Source organism: Tachypleus tridentatus, chromosome 11 (genome assembly GCF_004210375.1).
Source record: "Tachypleus tridentatus isolate NWPU-2018 chromosome 11, ASM421037v1, whole genome shotgun sequence".
Classification (NCBI taxonomy): domain Eukaryota; kingdom Metazoa; phylum Arthropoda; class Merostomata; order Xiphosura; family Limulidae; genus Tachypleus; species Tachypleus tridentatus.
Genome location: NC_134835.1, coordinates 56713501 through 56727854, shown reverse-complemented (window position 1 = coordinate 56727854; position 14354 = coordinate 56713501).

Below are 14354 nucleotides of genomic sequence, written 5' to 3'. Positions count from 1 at the left end.
CGTGAAAACCTAAGACGTGTAGCTATTGGGGCGCAAGTGGACATAGCAGGTATGGCTGTCATACATCCAAAACCAGAAAATGATGATTTTGTCACAGAAGAGAAAGACCAGTGGCTATAGATGATACATCAACATCAGTGTAAAACTGAATAGCATAGAGAAAAAAGTATATAAGATATAAAATATCAGTACGCAGATGTCTTCACAGATAGACCAAGAGAATCGAGATCATGACGAAGGATTTAGGTGACTAGGTTTAACTTTGACCCTAGGGAAAATTCCAGAACTATCTCTATAGAAAAGAATTCGTCATCAACACACCCCGACAGCCACTTTTATACATCTAGAGGTGTAAAATTGACAGTGAGAATCATGAAATGGGCATTATAATTCGAGAACTACACGTTTCTTATTGAAGCCATTAAGAGAACTGCAAATGTTGGTGTAATCAGTATCAGTAGACTTTGTACATGAATTGAAAACAGACTCTGTACATAAGATAAATATATAAAAATATTGTAAATATCCTTGATGAGGGTCTTATTGTTACGCATATACAACTGTTTTAATTTAAGTATAGGATGAATGTCACATTTAGCTATTTTTAAAAGAGATAGTTTGTGTTTAATTGCATTACTGCAATGAAAAGATGTGATGTTTTCATATTTAGCTCGAGATGATTGTAAAGAAAGCTCTTCTCATTTAGTGTATGTGCTAAAAGCTATGCTTGAAGAATATTCCGATATCTACTCAGGAATAGTAGAACATATTCAATAGTGTTTATAAGGACCTCCTGATTCACGTAATCAACCAGAACTGTTACAAATCTGTGTTATTGTAAACTACAATACAGTGATTAGCTTGTATGACTGTGAATCTAAGTTTATTGGTTGATTCACTATTACCATTAAAATACTACTCTGCACTTTGGGGCTATGGGTATATTATAAAAGTAAGTGCAAATTCCACTATCTACTTTCATAGCCCGCTAGTTAGTCGGGTGATACTGACTAGGTGCCTTTCCTCTAGTCTGTCACTTCAAACTTATGGACGGCGAGTATAAATAACTGTTGAGTAGTTTTCTACAAAAATTCAAACGAGCAAATAAATTGAACTGATCAGGGAACATTATAAACAAGCAAATAAATTGAACTGATCAGGGAACATTATAAACAAGCAAATAAATTGAACTGATCAGGGAACATTATAAACAAGCAAATAAATTGAACTGATCAGGGAACATTATTCGGCTATGCGATAGCTTATTTTTCATGTCTTACATTTTCCACGTTTTTGTTGTAATTATCTACAACTTGGTGATAAATAAATAAGAAATAAAAAGAAGTAGATCACTATTTACAGTAGGCAAAAGCTGAATTTTGTCTACAAAATCTTATTAGCGCCAGATTTCTGCATAGGTCAACGAGGCCCGGGCCTAGAGCGGCACCTTGAATAAGGGATGCATCTAAAGTAAGGGTGGCAACTTGAATAGGGGTGACAACAAAATTAAGAAGGATGACTCGAGTGAGTGAGACACCTTATTTAAGAGCGGTGATTTGAGTAAGGGAGACAAATCAAATCAGGATGGTAGGTAAAATAAGGTCGGCAAAGATGGTGATTCGGCCTATATATGTAATATGATAACTATGGCCACTAATTTTATGTTTGCTTATTCTTCTGACACAATACAAATCCTAGTGATATGGATGTAGAGAAGCGTCCATATGATTCTGTATGGTTTTTAAAATAAACTTTAAGTAAAAGAAGTTGTTTTTTTAAAACAAGTACTATTTTACTTATTAAGATAAAAATGTATATGCTAAATTTCTTTATATCGAGGGTGAATAGTCATCACGTTTATAAATCGTGTAGTATACGACAGGAATACTTGCGTAAAGAAAAACCAAACCTCGTATGGTTGTGATGCGTATAGTTCAAAAGGAGAAATTCGCAGATGTGCTCTGGTCCAGGTCTTGCTCCAATCGATCCTGTGAGCGTATGTGAATTCAAGAATGCTAGCTAAGGGAACTGTACTCTTCCCTTCAAGTAAACAAACACGGTGTCACAAATGGTTGCATGCAGTGTGCTTGCTTGGGTAACAATGGGGTTGTAGGATTTCCAGAGAGGATGAACTTTAGTTAACATCGTATGGATGCTGTCCTCCAAAGAGGGGATAGAGTAAGTGAATCCATAAATGCATTTGTAAGTTCTCTTCAGGCTTGCTTCACGGAAATGAGACGAGTACTCGGTGTATTCGTGAGATTGATACTGTTTGTATATAGATTCCCTGTCATAACCAGTGATGACTTTCGTTCCGTATTCTGTACGGTTGTAATACGCAGTAGCTTTAAACTGCAAAATAATAATATGCATATATACATGTTATGATTTATTGTTGTAATGTTGTTTTACACAGAATAGGTGAAGACAAACAAAAGTTCATTTAAGAAATTCGTAATGTTGTTAAAGTACTGATTATCGTATGACACTTTTATCATAAATATTGAAACCTAAACAGATAACTTGCAATACATTTATAATAAACACCGAAACATAAAATATAGTTTGTAAACATATTTATCATAAAAACAGAAATCTAAAGGGATACCTTATAATACATTTACCACAAATACCAATAACCTTAAACTATACTTTAAAACAAATTTAGCATAAATACCAAAACCTTAGAAAATATTTTGTGACACGGTTATCACAAACACTGAAACATAAAAAAAAGATACCTTATAACCACATTTGTCATTAAACACCAAAACCTTAAAAGATACCTTGTGACACATCCAACATAAATACAGAAAATTAAACAAATGCTCTTGTGGCATCCAACATAAACACGACAATCAGAGATTTTACATCCCCTGATTTTAGCATTGTAAATCCGTAAACGTACTGCTGCACTAGCGGGAGGCGAACCACCATTAATAGATAGTTTAATTATATTTTTCTATTTTGTGTTGCTGAACAATATTTTATAATTATATCCAACAAAAACTTTCATCTTGGTACAGTGGGGCAACAGAAAATATAAGCTTTCCTTAAGTCTTATCATTTTTTTTTCAAATATTATTACGAATATAAATATGTATGTTATGAATTCATCGATGTCGTGGCAGCAATATTTTTAGAAGTTACGACACCCAAAGTGACGATCATTAAATATTATTCTCTAAGCGTAGACTCAACACCAGATATGTCACTCGTGGACCAACTATACTCATTATTCGATATGTCAGAATATATGGTGTATCTGTAGAACGATTACTAACATTTATTCCAAACCTTGAACATAAAGCTGAGACTTCATTCAAAAGAGTCACCAGTACACTAAAATATAATCAGTTTGATTTACTGAATAGCAGAGAACAGCCGTACAGCAATGCAAACAACATGATTGGTCCTTATTCTGGTCTTGAATCTCTAACCAAGGAAAGAAACCCCTTGGATGAGTATATCCTTTGCTCTATACGTTCATAAAATATTTCTTTCTTTAGAACCAATCAAAAGTTATACAGTTTTTAGCTCTGGATCCGCACAGAAGTGGGAAGTGATAACCATTCACAATCTCAATGTAGTGTGATAGAAAGTTCGTCCATCACAAGATAGTTTGTGTGAAATGAAGTATGTTTGAGAAAACCACGGAACAAAAACTTTAAGGCCTGGATATAGTCAAAGATAACATTCCCTAAAAGCTAGTGACTCGAAGCAAAGCTACAGCATTGAGGGAAAACTTGCAGAGGGTGGATGTCATCATAATGACTATATTTTGAAGCAACATTTTCTACAAATTAAATGCCATCAACAAACGCCTTTCGAATATCGATATGGAAATAAGGATTGTTGTTAGATATGGCGCTCTTTTCAAGCTTGTACAACAACGTAGAAATGATTTCTACGAGTTAAAAAAAGAAAGGAAAGAGCTAACTGGGCAAGAGAATTATGACATTGGTACCACTATATATAGGAGAAGGAAACTACGGTTTGTCGTCAGAGAAGAAAGAAAAATAGAGCTCAATACCAGGGATGAGTCCTGAGTTAACATATTATTCTCAGTCCTGAATAATTATTCCTGTGAGTTTCGCTGAAGAGCAGAACTGGTGCATAACGAGTTCAGTTTCTTTGAAATTGGCAAGTGAGTAAAGCTGATAAATTCTACAGCATCAATATTAAATACTCAGTATGGGCCATTCTGTAGTAAGTTAGGTACAGTGTAGGTTTGGGCAAGGCGGCCAATCTGAAATTGGCCTAAAGAAAAGGTGATTTCAGTCTTAAATGTTACGCACTCCATTTTCATTTTGAGCATGAAATAAAAACCTATTGAAAGCGTATTTTGAGCTCCATTGAATATATAAATATAAGTTTCATCCACGTAGTGAATATTTTCTTTTTCATTTTGTCAAGAAAACCGGTGAACAAATAATTTTGTGTATGGATTTAACCACTGTTCAATGAAATGATGATTTTATGTGATGAAATGCTTATTACGTGAACTACATTAAGATTTCGAAAAATAAAATATTTATTTTCCACACAGAAATTCGTACTGTATAACGAAATACATATTTCATGGTCTGAATACTCAGCTGGTGCAACAAAATCCATATTTTTCAGGCCAAAACTCACACCATGAAAGGAAATGCATTTTTGTGTACCAAATGCTCACTTCGATTGCACATTGAAACCTCATTTCACATGATGAATTTCGTATTTCAAGGAGTAAAGTCTCACTTCGTGGATTGAAACATATATATCTCATGGACTGAATGCTAATTTTATGCGACGACCCGTCATGGCCAGGTGGGTTAAGGCATTTAACTCGTAATCTGAGGGTCGCGAGTTTGAATCCCTGACGCACCAAACAGGCTCGCCCTTTCAGCCGTGAGGGCGTTATAATGTGACGTTCAATCACACTATTCATTGGTAAAAGAGTAGCCCAAGAGTTTGGCGGTGGGTTGTGATGGCTAGTTGCCTTCACTCTAGTCTTACACTACTAAATTAAGGACGGCTACCGCAGATAGCCCTTCTGTAGCTTTGCACGAAATTCAAAACAAACTTATTTCATGTGATAAAATGAATATTTTGTGCACCAAAAACTACTTTTATATACTAAATGCTCATTTTGAGCACAGATATTTATTTCGTACAACAAAATACGCATCTTGTGAACTAACATATTTTTTCTTAAACTAAAAACTTATTTTGTATTGCAATAAAGAAATGTGTTTGGTTTTAGTCCTCCTTCCTTTACTTGTATAGTCATGCAGTGTTGGTTTGTTTGTTTTTTGAATTTTGCACAAAGCAACTCGAGGTCTAGTCATCACCACCCACCGCCAACTCTTGGGCTACTCTTTTACCACCGAATAGTGGGATCGATCGTCACATTATAAAGCCCCCACGGCTGAAAGGGCCAGCATGTTTGGCGCAACCGGGATGCGAACCCACGACCCTTAGATTACGAGTCGCACGCCTTAACACGCTTGGCCATGCCTGGCCACAGTGTTGGTTGGTGTTAGTTACTACTTTAGGGTCAGAGTGGGCTGAATTGCTCCGACCCTTTTCAGGGCAATGTCCATGTACTGGTATACATTTACAGATATTCTTTTGCCCTGTCAGTAGGAAGTCTAGTCTGATGGTGGCCCTTCCCCCCCCCTCTCTCTCTATATATATATGTACATATTTTTTTCATTTATTTATTTTTATGTTTAAAATATATGTTGACTGGGGAGAGGTGTTCAGGACATCATCATGCATGAGGTACCTGTCTAGTTAGCATAACAATTCATTTTTCATCCAATTTTTATTAAAATACGTTATTGTACCATGTAGGTGTCTATCTGGTATAGTTGGTATGTTTGAATATTTGTGTATGAATTTAGATGATGTTGCTTTGGTAATTCTGTATGTTGTTGTGAGGAATGTGTTTTGTATTGTTTGTAGCTTGGTTTTAATTGTTTTGTCACTTACAGTTATCCATGCTGGAGCTACATAGTCTATTACTGGTCTAATATGTGTTCGCTTGTGATGTGGCAGTCTGGAAAAGTGCCACAACACCAACAGTAGCAGCCACAAACATACAACCTCAACTAAATAGAATAAGCGAATATTGTCAAAAATATAGAATGAAAATAAATACAGCAAAACACAATTTGTCATCTTTACAAAGCTAAAAAAATACAAAACCTACAGCCTGAAATATATGTGAATGGAATACTATTTCAGACTGCCAGATCACAAGCGAACTGTGAAGAGAATCCATGATTTGGATCCTTCAATGGCAAATTGTTTACATACATGATGAAGAGTACAGGGCTAACCACCCATCCCTGAGGGACGCCAGCTTCTGGAGTAAAGTACTCAAAAAGGTTCCCTCTACATATTCTATTTTCCAAAAAGTTAGATAACCAGAGAATAATTCTACGCGGTAGTCCCGTTTCATTCATACGGAACTTTAGACTATTGTGCCATACAGCGTCAAATGCTTTCTCAACGTCAAGAAAGCAGGCGACGTGCATTGTTTTTTGTTAAAGCTATCTATTATCTCTTCAGTTAGTCTGAGTAAGTGGTCGTTTGTTTGTCTAACTTTTCTGAATCCATTCTGTTTTTCTATTCTTCTGGTAATTTTGATGTTATCTTCAAGAATGTAGAAAGTCTGTTGCTTATTATTCTCTAAGGATAGTGATAAGTTAGAAAATGCTTTTAGGTAGTCAAACAATTTTGGAGTGCCCTTTTTTAAAAGGATGGTTTGTATCTCATATTTACCCGGATATTTGTTTTTTATTGCTTCAAAAAGTTCATGTATAGATACTTCTTTCGTTAGGTTCGTGTCTTGTGTTTGTCTCAGATAAACGTGTTGGGAAAATTGGTTCAAATTGTTCTTTATTGTGTAACATATAATTTGCAACTTTGTTGTAAAAATAAGTATTCATCTCTGGAAAAGTATGTGTTTTAAATGTATTCTGTAGCGGGTCTTTGAAAGTTTCGGTTTTTCTTTATTTGTGTATGCTATTGTATTATTCTGTTCAAGCGTAGGCTATTTCTTTGCGGCTGAATTGTCGTTGGTGAGTCGTCTGAGGTGTGTCCAGAATTTTGTCTGGTCATTTTTATTGTTTAATTTTGAGCAGAAATTATCCCATTTACCTTGTTTTTGTTGTTTTATTTGTGCGCCAATATGATTTCTTATATTGTTTATTTGTGTTTTGGTTTCTCTATCTATTATTGTCATGAATTGTCTTCGTTTTTTGATTAGATTTTTTATTTGGGTGTTAGGTTTCCATGTGTTTTATGGTTTTGTTTCAGTATTGTTTTATGTGTGTGTGTTGTTTTAGTTTTTCTTTAGCAAAGTTTTCTTGTCCACTTTAGCGTTGTAAAAGACATACCGCACTCCGTTATTGTTTGACAGTAGTTATCCAATTAAATATGTTTTTTTTTTACTTCTATAACGTTATTAGTAACTGATTGTCTAATTCCTTTTGATAGTCTTGCCAATTTGTTTTATTATAATCGAATTTTTCTTTTCTGTAGGTTGTATTTTTATGGGGGCGAGATCGAAGACACAACATATTGGTAAGTGGTCGCTATCAACATCTTTTTCCACCTGAAATTTTACTAGCTTTTGGCTCGTATGTGCTAAGACACAGATCTAGTATGTCACAGGTGTTAGTGACATACGCTGTGTGTGTGTGTGTCTGGGGGTGTTATTATTCAGTAGGACTACATTATTATCATCTATAAACTCAAGATACTTCTTCCATTATTGTTTGTATAGTTGCATCCAAAGTTAAAATTTTTGCTGTTGAGATCTCCAATGGCTATAGAGTTATGGTTGTGGGAAAAGATGTTATTGAGTAATGCTATGTCTAGTTGCTTATGTGGTGAACAGTATATTCCTGCTATTGTCACATTTTTGTTTTGTTTTTTGCAGAATATTTACAGTAATATGTTCATTCTTACTGCTCAAACTGATTTCTGTGACTGATTTGGTAATTTGGTATCTTAAATCTGTTGTCATTGTATATTAAAGTTTCGCTTAGTATTATAATGTGAGGGTTAGTTTATTGTATAAGGTCTTCGATCTCATGTTTCTTGGAAGCTATTGCTCCTTGGATGTTGATATATACCATTGTGAACTTTATGTTGTCAGCAGTTGTCTCGTAAGTGTTGTTGTTATGTGTGGTATATGAGGTATAATGTGTTTTTCAGGATGTTGATTATCAAATCAATATAGTTGGTTGTTTGATTTGGTTTTATGTAATCTGTTATAAATTCTGTGATTATGTTAGTCAATAGGTATGTTTTGTCAGGTGTGTTAGCGTTTGTTTTTGGGAGTGTGGTATTGTTTTCTTGTGATTTTTGTGTTTGTAATGAGGTGTTAATTTTTGTGTAGTATTACTTTGTTCTTGCAGTTTTTGTGTTTTGTTTCCTTTTAATATTTGTGCATACTTTGCTTTAGATGTTTTGCTAACTTCTGTTATTGTGTCTATTGCGTACTTGTATTTGTTTATTCGTGTTCTGACATTGTTGTTCTTATCTGATATATACGTTGTTTTATTTGTTTATATTTGTCATATCCTTTGCAATTTCCTGTGTGGTTTTGTCCACAGTTACATCATTTAGGTGTTTCTTGTTCCTTTTTGCAATGAGGTGTATGGTGTTCCCTGCTGCAGAAACGTGCCCATATTTTTGGCAGTTGTAGCATTGAGTTACTACAAATGCTGGAGTTTTTAATTGTTCAACTTGATATCTTTGATACCAAAGCATAATTCCATTATTGATGAGGTTTTGAATGTTATAGCCGTCTTCTATGTTAATTCGTATTAAATTTATAGGTGCTTGTGTTTTTTCTTTTGTAAATTATTCGTTGTATATTTGTGTGTGGTATATTTTGTTTGTCTAGTGCTTGTGTAATGGCGTCAAGGTTAATAGATTGACGCTCCCCCTTACGACTATAGATTTAGGCTGCGGCTTGTTTGTTTGTTTGTTTGTTTTTGAATTTCGCGAAAAGCTACTCGAGGGCTATCTGCACTAGGCGTCCCTAATTTAGCAGTGTAAGACTAGAGGAAAGGCAGCTAGTCATCACCACCCACCGCCAACTCTTGGGCTACTCTTTTACCAACGAATAGTTATAACGCCCCCACGGCTGAAAGGGCGGGCATGTTTGGTGCGACCGGGATTCGAACCCGCGACCCTCGGATTACGAGTCGAACGCCTTAACACGCTTGGCCATGCCGGGCCAGGCTGCGGCTTACTGCCTGGCAGATGAATTTTATTTTACCAGGCTAAAAAAAGCGTCTGCAGGCCATTTTTTCAATAGCCTACTTAGGTCAGCAACCTCTTGTTCTCGAACAAGAACACCGCCTCTGGGCAGACGCTTGATACTAACAATAGAAGCTTGTGGTTTGCATCGTTTAACCTCTGTTACAAGTAGGGGTTGATTGTACTGACCAGGTATACCTTTGATTATTACTGAATATTGTGGAGGCTTGGTTTTTTTGCGAAATGTTACTGTAATCTGTTACTGCGATTTATAATCTGAGGGTCGTGGGTTTGCATCCCCGTCGCGCCAAACATGCTCGCCCTTTCAGCCGTGGGGGCGTTATAATGTAAAGGTCAATCCCACTTTTCGTTGGTAAAAGATTAGCCCAAGAGTTAGCGGTGGGTGGTGATGACTAGCTGCCTTCCATTTAGTCTTACACTAAATTAGGGACGGCTAGCACAGATAGCCCTTGAGTAGCTTTGTGCGAAATTCTAAAACAATTGTCAGTTGTGGGAGAAGCTCCCTGCTACCGCAGTATTAGTTGCTTCTCCTACTTCTTCCTCATTTTCAAAATTTTCCGTCAAATTATTTAATTTTATTATTTTTCTTTTCAATTTTCGTCTTTTTCTAATATTGTTATATTTGGTTTTATTTAATGTGTTTAATTCTTTTTTTTTCTATAGCACATAGAGCTAGCAGAGGGGAGTTTGTATCTTTGTTAAATGTTTCGCCACCAACTAAACTTGTTTATCGTGTTGTTCCGGTGGCTTGAACAATTTCGGCAATTTTCTCGTCTGACATCACGTATCTTGGCCCAGATGTAGCTTCCCGCTCAATCGTGAGAGAATTGTTCAGGTAGCTGTTTGTATAACTTTGTTTTTGTTTGTTTTATAGGTTTTGTCGTTCGCCCAGGGGGAAGAAAATAAACTTTTATTCGATAATGGTCGAGGGAGCCTACTTCAATCTTTCGTTTTAGATATCACGAAAAACACATCTGTCTCCTATCTCACTCTCACCAAAAGTCCAAGCACAAAGCTGTTCGCTTATAAGCAAACAAACAAAATATTGACAGTTGTTTAGGTTTAAATTCTCCATCGCCTGAGGAAATAGAGAAAACCGGGGGTGCTCAGAAAGATGAACTGTCTCTTCACCCACACTTTATTTAAGAGTGAGATTGAGCGACTGGAGAGAAAAAAATCAATACATAAAGTAAAACGAGATAATCTTGATAGTAATGATATCAGTAGAGATAATGAGCAGGCGAAAATAAATACGAAAATCCGACACCGAGCACCCGCTCTGCATGAATATCACAAAATCAACGACCGATACATGACTTAGGGTCCTTCAGGGAGGCTGGGATCTATAAATCTGATGCCACAGTTTTGTCGTGGGTGAGACGGGAGAACCCTGATAAAATCCACTTTCACTGGCTGGTGCCAATAATCCAACTAGTGCTTGTTTAGTTGACTTGAGGAAGAAGAAGGGTCTGGGTAATAGCTCAAATCGAAGTAAGGGGCTATTCCCTAAAACATCTTGCATGTTTGATCATCGATAAATGGTTAAAGTAAGGTGGTGAGTCCACCTCCCTGTTCGACTGGACTGCAGGTAATGGGGTCTCTTTGATCTGGTGGTCACTCGTGGGTGAAGAAGGAAGGTTTGGGTAATTGGGTAGTGGATTACAAACACAATGCATGAAGAGCATAGAACTGATGAAAATTCAGGTTGTGCTCCCTGAGTGTTTTGTTCTTTTTTGGTTGTCTGGACTAATTTGTATCTTCTTGCAATCTTAGTATGTACCTTCTGAGTGTTTTTAATCTTGAGGTTGGTCTGAACTAGTGCAGTTGTAGTCTTGGTTCGCATGGTTTGTGTCTGGATTGAGATTGTAGTGCTTGAAATTACAGCTGTGGTCTGGCAAAATTTGTCGTGAAATCCCCTTTCACAGGCATTGCACCATGCTGATATATTGTTCCGTGAAGCTTGAACTGTCAGTTGCAGCTGCAGAGTTGCTTGATGTACTCCAAATTGCCACATCATCATCAGCATATTGAGACACGTGTGTATATGTGTTTTTTTGGGGGTTGGAAGGTTGTTAACGTAAATAATATAGTATAATGGGCTAATGGCAAACCCCTGCAGGATGCCAGCCTAAAGTGCAAAACAGTGTGAGAGTGCCTGGTTTACTCGTACTTTTGCCTGTCTGTTAGATAAGAAACTTTATCCATCGCAGAATTGTGTGAGAGATTTCTAGATTGGCATAACAGACTACTATTTAGATTACACAGACACTATTAAATGCTTTTCTGACATCTAAAAACACTCCTACTGTCATGTATGTGCAGTTGGAAGCTTGAAATACTGTTTCAGTGAGTTAAACTAAATGATCGCTAAGTTTGTCTTTTGTGTTGGCTGCGTTTTGAATATCGTTAATGATATTATTGGTTCCTAAAAAAAGCAGGAGTCGGCTGGCAATAATGTTTTTTTCCAACAGCTTACCTGTGGAATACATAAGACTTATGGGTCAGTAGCTAGTGAGATTCTGTGGGTCAGTGATTGGTTCAGGGATGACTGTTATTATTGCTGATTTCCAGTGTTTAGGGAAATACCCTGTTGATAATGATAAGTTGTAAAGAATAGTAAGGTAGTGTATATGTGTCTGGGAGGTTTTTAAGAATAAGGTTTTTAACTTGATCTTTGCCAGAGCCAGTGTTCTTGAGTTTAGAAATGTGTATTTTAAGTTCAGCACATGATATAGGGCGAGATATATCAGTGTGGGTGTGAGCTGCATCATTGTCAGATAAATGTACAAATTTGGGTTGGAAAATATCTTAGTTATCAGCTATGACGTTATGACTGTATGAAAGTAGTTAATGCCGAAAGATGGTAGGTTTGGTGTCTGAAAGGCAGACTTGAGATGTGTAAGTAGACTGGCTTTACCCAAGTCTCTTGTGGCTGTTGCTCTGTGGAATTTTAATGACCGAGTTGACTTGCATCTTAGACTATTCCATATTCATTTGAACTTTTTTTAGAAGGCTGCTGGATATTGTTTACTCTCATTGATTGAGATACAAAAGTTTTCCCAGTTGATTTTTTGTTTTTTTATGAGTGATTTTGATAAGGTTACACTGCACAACAATTTTTTTTGAAAAGTTTTGCTTCCTGTAAAGTTTTTGCTGATTGTGACAGGTACCTGGTGGGTATGCACAAATATAGTTTTGGTTTTATTTCATCATGTAGTAACTTTGAGAAATAGACAGTTAACTGTTTACCGACAATAACGTATTTAATTGCGTATATATTTCTAATATGGTCTTAAGTTCAACATAATTATAAGTGTTTTGCTCCCGATTTTCATTTGTATTCAATGTCCAGTGCACCACGTTGCAGTGTCCAACAGTAGTCAGCAAGCATTGATGGATTCCAATTGTCCTGATATTTTTTCATTGTAACAATGTTCTGGTGAAACATTTCACCGTGTTCGTCACTGACAGCACCGAGATTTGTGGGGAAGAAATCCAAGTGTGAGTGGAGGAAATGAATCTTAAGTGGCATGTTGCACTTCATTGTTTTGTATGCTTTGAGAAGTTTGTCTTCCAGCTGAATGTAATATGGGGCTCTGTAATTGCCAAGAAAAATGTCAAGAACGTCTTTTGAAGGCTTTTCAGGCAATATCTTCCATCCTAACAGATCTTGGAACCACTTGTCACTCATAACATGTCTGATCTGAGGGCCAACAAAAATGTCCTCTTAGATGTTCCGAAGAATAACTGAGGCTAAGATCAGTCATAAATAACAAAAACCTTTGCCTTCTTTGTTCACTGCTTTCATGAAATTCTTCATAAGTCCCAATTTTATATGAAGAGGAGGCAAAAAACATCTTTGCCGGGTTGACAAGCAGTTCATGCACCACATTTTTTTGTCCTGAAACTAACTTTTTACAGAGTGGCCAGCTCTGTCTAGAATGTGACTCTTTGGCATGATTGTCCCATTCACAGATGAAACAACAGTACTTTGTATAGTCGAGCTGCAATCCCAGCAACAGAGCAATGACTTTCAGATATTCCAGTTGTTGCTGAAGCACATCCAGTAGAGCAAGTACATTTCCATATTATCGCAGGTTCCTTTCATGTGTGCTGCATAGCCAACAGGCATTGAAGGGTGAACATTGCCATTGTGTAGCAGAACAACTTTGAGGCTTAACATTGATGAATTAATAAAAAGACACCACTCTCGCGGGTTATGGGCACAACCCAAAACATAGAACAATCCTTCGATGTCAACACAGAAACAGACTGTCAACTTGTGCAAAAAATTTAGTTATATCATCTTAGAGGCTTTGAAAAACAAATTTTTGTACCTGGTGACAGCAAACACCATTACTACAGTCTCAAACCCAGCAATTTTGCTTTTGGCAGACCCAAATCTCTGTTTAAATCTGACTGTATTATGAGATGTGGATTGCCTGAGGAACAATCTGTTCACTGTTTAAAATCTGGATCAATATCATTGCCAGTTCACTGCATTGCAGTTTCTTCACCTGATTTGTATAAAGTTATTTTCTCTGGTTTCGGAATTGGAAGTCTGTCATCATGTGGCACATGTCTCATTGCTGAAGGTAGATTAGGGTATTGAATTGACTTGTGTTTGGCAGAGAAACCAGACACATTAGTCAAACAGAAGTAAAAGTCTGCCACATGGTCTTTCTGTTCTCTCCTTATCACTGGGACAGCAAATGGCATTGTCTTTTGAGTACCTCTGAGCCAAATTCTTGGACGGACAGTTCATGTTGCTCAAGAAATGTGAGGCACCCTTACCTGGTCTTTATTACCAAGTTTACAGCCAAAGTTCAGATGATATACTGTTTTCATGAGTAGTCATTGAACATCTTTGATGAACAAGTGTATACTCGCCACAAACATAGAGGAATATATCACGGCTGTTACGACATTGACGAGACATATTGACTGACACCAATCGTCCTGTAAAACGTCTATAACATCTAACTTGCTTGTTACAGTGCTACTGAGGCAGTGCTATCTTCTGAAACAATACGTCCAAACTATAAAGACAATATTAATCCAATGAG